The sequence below is a fragment of the Chiloscyllium punctatum genome, unplaced genomic scaffold, assembly GCF_047496795.1.
Source record: "Chiloscyllium punctatum isolate Juve2018m unplaced genomic scaffold, sChiPun1.3 scaffold_1534, whole genome shotgun sequence".
Lineage (NCBI taxonomy): Eukaryota > Metazoa > Chordata > Chondrichthyes > Orectolobiformes > Hemiscylliidae > Chiloscyllium > Chiloscyllium punctatum.
The window spans coordinates 15001-21092 of NW_027311268.1; positions in this window are offsets into that span (position 1 = coordinate 15001).

Below are 6092 nucleotides of genomic sequence, written 5' to 3' on the forward strand. Positions count from 1 at the left end.
GTGCCCCCGATTTTGGTAATGTTTGACGTCAATTTTCCAAGGAGGCGAATGCAAGGCTTCAGAGGGACTTTGAGTGTTCGGGGGCGGGGTAGCTCAGCCGGATTTGCCCCGGCGGTTCTGCGGACGGTGTTGACTTCGAGGGCGGACCGGCCCCCGTGTTCAGTCCGAATATCGTGCATTGTTAACGGCGGGAAGTGTTCCAAAAGGGAATGGGATTGAATGTGACTGCTGAAGCCGACTTTGAGACCTGTAACGCGGGTAGCTCAGCCGGATTTGACCCGGCGGTTCTGGCGACGGTCTCGCCTTCGAGGGGGGAGCGCCCCGCGTGTTCAGGCCGAATTTTGTGCATTTCCATCGGCGGGAAGAGGTCCAAACGGGAATGGGATTGAATGTGACTGCTGAAGCCGACATTGAGACCTCTAACGCGGGTAGCTCGGCAGGATTTGACCCGGCGGTTCTGCCGAAGGTCTCACCTTCGAGGGGGGAGCGTCCCGCGTGTTCAGGCCGAATATCGTGCATTGTTAACGGCGGGAAGTGTTCCAAACGTGAATGGGATTGAATGTGACTGCTGAAGCCGACATTGAGACCTCTAACGCGGGTAGCTCGGCCGGATTTGACCCGGCGGTTCTGACGACGGTCTCGCCTTCGAGGGGGGAGCGTCCCGCGTGTTCAGGCCGAATTTTGTGCATTTCCATCGGCGGGAAGAGGTCCAAACGGGAATGGGATTGAATGTGACTGCTGAAGCCGACATTGAGACCTCTAACGCGGGTAGCTCGGCCGGATTTGACCCGGCGGTTCTGCCGAAGGTCTCACCTTCGAGGGGGGAGCGTCCCGCGTGTTCAGGCCGAATATCGTGCATTGTTAACGGCGGGAAGTGTTCCAAAAGGGAATGGGATTGAATGTGACTGCTGAAGCCGACATTGAGACCTCTAACGCGGGTAGCTCGGCCGGATTTGACCCGGCGGTTCTGGCGACGGTCTCGCCTTCGAGGGGGGAGCGTCCCGCGTGTTCAGGCCGAATTTTGTGCATTTCCATCGGCGGGAAGAGGTCCAAACGGGAATGGGATTGAATGTGACTGCTGAAGCCGACATTGAGACCTCTAACGCGGGTAGCTCGGCCGGATTTGACCCGGCGGGTCTGCCGAAGGTCTCACCTTCGAGGGGGGAGCGTCCCGCGTGTTCAGGCCGAGTTTTGTGCATTTCCATCGGCGGGAAGAGGTCCAAACGGGAATGGGATTGAATGTGACTGCTGAAGCCGACATTGAGACCTCTAACGCGGGTAGCTCGGCCGGATTTGACCCGGCGGTTCTGCCGAAGGTCTCAGCTTCGAGGGGGGAGCGCCCACCGTGTACAGGCCGATTTTCATGCATTTCCAACCGTGGGAAGGGGTCCGAAAGGGGATGGGGGTGAACGTGACTGCTCAACCCGACTTTGAGACCTCTAACGCGGGTAGCTCAGCCGGATTTGACCCGGCGGTTCTGGCGACGGTCTCGCCTTCGAGGGGGGAGCGTCCCGCGTGTTCAGGCCGAATTTTGTGCATTTCCATCGGCGGGAAGAGGTCCAAACGGGAATGGGATTGAATGTGACTGCTGAAGCCGACATTGAGACCTCTAACGCGGGTAGCTCGGCCGGATTTGACCCGGCGGTTCTGCCGAAGGTCTCACCTTCGAGGGGGGAGCGTCCCGCGTGTTCAGGCCGAATTTTGTGCATTTCCATCGGCGGGAAGAGGTCCAAACGGGAATGGGATTGAATGTGACTGCTGAAGCCGACATTGAGACCTCTAACGCGGGTAGCTCGGCCGGATTTGACCCGGCGGTTCTGCCGAAGGTCTCACCTTCGAGGGGGGAGCGCCCACCGTGTACAGGCCGATTTTCATGCATTTCCAACCGTGGGAAGGGGTCCGAAAGGGGATGGGGGTGAACGTGACTGCTCAACCCGACTTTGAGACCTGTAACGCGGGTAGCTCAGCCGGATTTGACCCGGCGGTTCTGGCGACGGTCTCGCCTTCGAGGGGGGAGCGTCCCGCGTGTTCAGGCCGAATTTTGTGCATTTCCATCGGCGGGAAGAGGTCCAAACGGGAATGGGATTGAATGTGACTGCTGAAGCCGACATTGAGACCTCTAACGCGGGTAGCTCGGCCGGATTTGACCCGGCGGTTCTGCCGAAGGTCTCACCTTCGAGGGGGGAGCGTCCCGCGTGTTCAGGCCGAATTTTGTGCATTTCCATCGGCGGGAAGAGGTCCAAACGGGAATGGGATTGAATGTGACTGCTGAAGCCGACATTGAGACCTCTAACGCGGGTAGCTCGGCCGGATTTGACCCGGCGGTTCTGCCGAAGGTCTCACCTTCGAGGGGGGAGCGCCCACCGTGTACAGGCCGATTTTCATGCATTTCCAACCGTGGGAAGGGGTCCGAAAGGGGATGGGGGTGAACGTGACTGCTCAACCCGACTTTGAGACCTGTAACGCGGGTAGCTCAGCCGGATTTGACCCGGCGGTTCTGGCGACGGTCTCGCCTTCGAGGGGGGAGCGCCCCGCGTGTTCAGGCCGAATTTTGTGCATTTCCATCGGCGGGAAGAGGTCCAAACGGGAATGGGATTGAATGTGACTGCTGAAGCCGACATTGAGACCTCTAACGCGGGTAGCTCGGCAGGATTTGACCCGGCGGTTCTGCCGAAGGTCTCACCTTCGAGGGGGGAGCGCCCACCGTGTACAGGCCGATTTTCATGCATTTCCAACCGTGGGAAGGGGGCCGAAAGGGGATGGGGGTGAATGTGACTGCTCAACCCGACTTTGAGGCATCTAACCCGGGTAGCTCAGCCGGGTTTGACCCGGCGGTTCTGCCGACTGCCTCGCCTTCGAGGGGGGAGCGTCCCCCGTGTACAGGCCGATTTTCATGCATTTCGAACCGTGGGAAGTGGCCCAAAAGGGGATGGGGGTGAATGTGACTGCTCAACCCGACTTTGGCGCTTCCGAGCCGGGTAGCCCGGCCGGGTTTGACCCGGCGGTTCTGCCGTCGGTCTCGCCTTCGAGGGCGGAGCCTCCCCCGTGTACAGGCCGATTTTCATGCATTTGCAACGGTGGGAAGTTGCCCAAAAGTCGATGGGAGTGAATGTGACTGCTCAACCCGACTTTGAGACTTTTAAGCCGGGTAGCTCAGCCGGGTTTGACCCGGCGGTTCTGCCGACGGTCTCGCCTTCGAGGGGGGAGCCTCCCCCGTGTACAGGCCGATTTTCGTGCATTTCCAACGGTGGGAAGAGGTTCAAAAGGGGATGGGAGTGAATGTGACTGCTCAACCCGACTCTGAGGCTTCTAACCCGGGTAGCTCGGCCGGGTTTGATCCGGCGGTTCTGCCGACGGTCTCGTCTTCGAGGCCGGTGCCTCCCCCGTGTACAGGCCGATTTTCGTGCATTTCCAACGGTGGGAAGTGGTCCAAAAGGGAATGGGGGTGGACGTGTCTGCTCATACCGACTTTGAGACTTGTAAGCCGGGTAGCTCAGCCGGGTTTGACCCGGCGGTTCTGCCGACGGTCTCGCCTTCGAGGGGGGAGCCTCCCCCGTGTACAGGCCGATTTCCGTGCATTTCCAACGGTGGGAAGAGGTTCAAAAGGGGATGGGAGTGAATGTGACTGCTCAACCCGACTCTGAGGCTTCTAACCCGGGTAGCTCGGCCGGGTTTGATCCGGCGGTTCTGCCGACGGTCTCGTCTTCGAGGCCGGTGCCTCCCCCGTGTACAGGCCGATTTTCGTGCATTTCCAACGGTGGGAAGAGGTTCAAAAGGGGATGGGGGTGAATGCGACTGCTCAACCCGACTCTGAGGCTTCTAACCCGGGTAGCCCGGCCGGGTTTGACCCGGCGGTTCTGCCGTCGGTCTCGCCTTCGAGGGCGGAGCCTCCCCCGTGTACAGGCCGATTTTCATGCATTTGCAACGGTGGGAAGTTGCCCAAAAGTCGATGGGAGTGAATGTGACTGCTCAACCCGACTTTGAGACTTTTAAGCCGGGTAGCTCAGCCGGGTTTGACCCGGCGGTTCTGCCGACGGTCTCGCCTTCGAGGGGGGAGCCTCCCCCGTGTACAGGCCGATTTTCGTGCATTTCCAACGGTGGGAAGAGGTTCAAAAGGGGATGGGAGTGAATGTGACTGCTCAACCCGACTCTGAGGCTTCTAACCCGGGTAGCTCGGCCGGGTTTGATCCGGCGGTTCTGCCGACGGTCTCGTCTTCGAGGCCGGTGCCTCCCCCGTGTACAGGCCGATTTTCGTGCATTTCCAACGGTGGGAAGTGGTCCAAAAGGGAATGGGGGTGGACGTGTCTGCTCATACCGACTTTGAGACTTGTAAGCCGGGTAGCTCAGCCGGGTTTGTTCCGGCGGTTCTGCCGACGGTCTCGTCATCGAGGGGGGAGCCTCCCCCGTGTCCAGGCCGATTTTCATGCATTTCCAACCGTGGGAAGTGGTCCAAAAGGGAATGGGGGTGAATGTGACTGCTCATACCGACTTTGAGACTTTTAAGCCGGGTAGCTCAGCCGGGTTTGACCCGGCGGTTCTGCCGACGGTCTCGCCTTCGAGGGGGGAGCGTCCCCCGTGTTCAGGCCGAATTTTGTGCATTTCGAACCGTGGGAAGTTGCCCAAAAGTCGATGGGAGTGAATGTGACTGCTCAACCCGACTTTGAGACTTGTAAGCCGGGTAGCTCAGCCGGGTTTGACCCGGCGGTTCTGCCGACGGTCTCGTCTTCGAGGCGGGTGCCTCCCCCGTGTACAGGCCGATTTTCATGCATTTCGTACCGTGGGAAGCGGTCCAAAAGGGGATGGGAGTGAACGTGACTGCTCATACCGACTTTGGCGCTTCCGAGCCGGGTAGCTCAGCCGGGTTTGACCCGGCGGGTCTGCCGACGGTCTCGCCTTCGAGGGGGGAGCGTCCCCCGTGTTCAGGCCGAATCTTGTGCATTTCGAACCGTGGGAAGTTGCCCAAAAGTCGATGGGAGTGAATGTGACTGCTCAACCCGACTTTGAGACTTGTAAGCCGGGTAGCTCAGCCGGGTTTGACCCGGCGGTTCTGCCGACGGTCTCGTCTTCGAGGCGGATGCCACCCCCGTGTACAGGCCGATTTTCGTGCATTTCCAACCGTGGGAAGTGGTCTAAAAGTCGATGGGAGTGAACGTGACTGCTCAACCCGACTCTGAGGCTTCTAACCCGGGTAGCTCGGCCGGGTTTGACCCGGCGGTTCTGCCGACGGTCTCGTCTTCGAGGCGGGTGCCTCCCCCGTGTACAGGCCGATTTTCGTGCATTTCGAACCGTGGGAAGTGGTCTAAAAGTCGATGGGAGTGAACGTGACTGCTCAACCCGACTTTGAGACTTGTAAGCCGGGTAGCTCAGCCAGGTTTGACCCGGCGGTTCTGCCGACGGTCTCGCCTTCGAGGGCGGACCCTCCCCCGTGTACAGGCCGGTTTTCGTGCATTTCGAACCGTGGGAAGTGATCCAAAAGGGAATGGGGGTGAACGTGACTGCCCAACCCGGCTTTGAGACTTGTAAGCCGGGTAGCTCAGCCGGGTTGGACCCGGCGGTTCTGCCGACGGTCTCGACTTCGAGGCGGGTGCCTCCCCCGTGTACAGGCCGATTTTCATGCATTTGCAACGGTGGGAAGTTGCCCAAAAGTCGATGGGAGTGAATGTGACTGCTCAACCCGACTTCGAGACTTGTAAGCCGGGTAGCTCAGCCGGGTTTGACCCGGCGGTTCTGCCGACGGTCTCGCCTTCGAGGGGGGAGCCTCCCCCGTGTACAGGCCGATTTTCGTGCATTTCCAACGGTGGGAAGAGGTTCAAAAGGGGATGGGAGTGAATGTGACTGCTCAACCCGACTTTGGCGCTTCCGAGCCGGGTAGCTCAGCCGGGTTTGACCCGGCGGGTCTGCCGACGGTCTCGTCTTCGAGGCGGGTGCCTCCCCCGTATACAGGCCGATTTTCATGCATTTCGAACCGTGGGAAGTGGTCCAAAAGGGAATGGGGGTGGACGTGTCTGCTCATACCGACTTTGAGACTTGTAAGCCGGGTAGCTCAGCCGGGTTTGTTCCGGCGGTTCTGCCGACGGTCTCGTCTTCGAGGC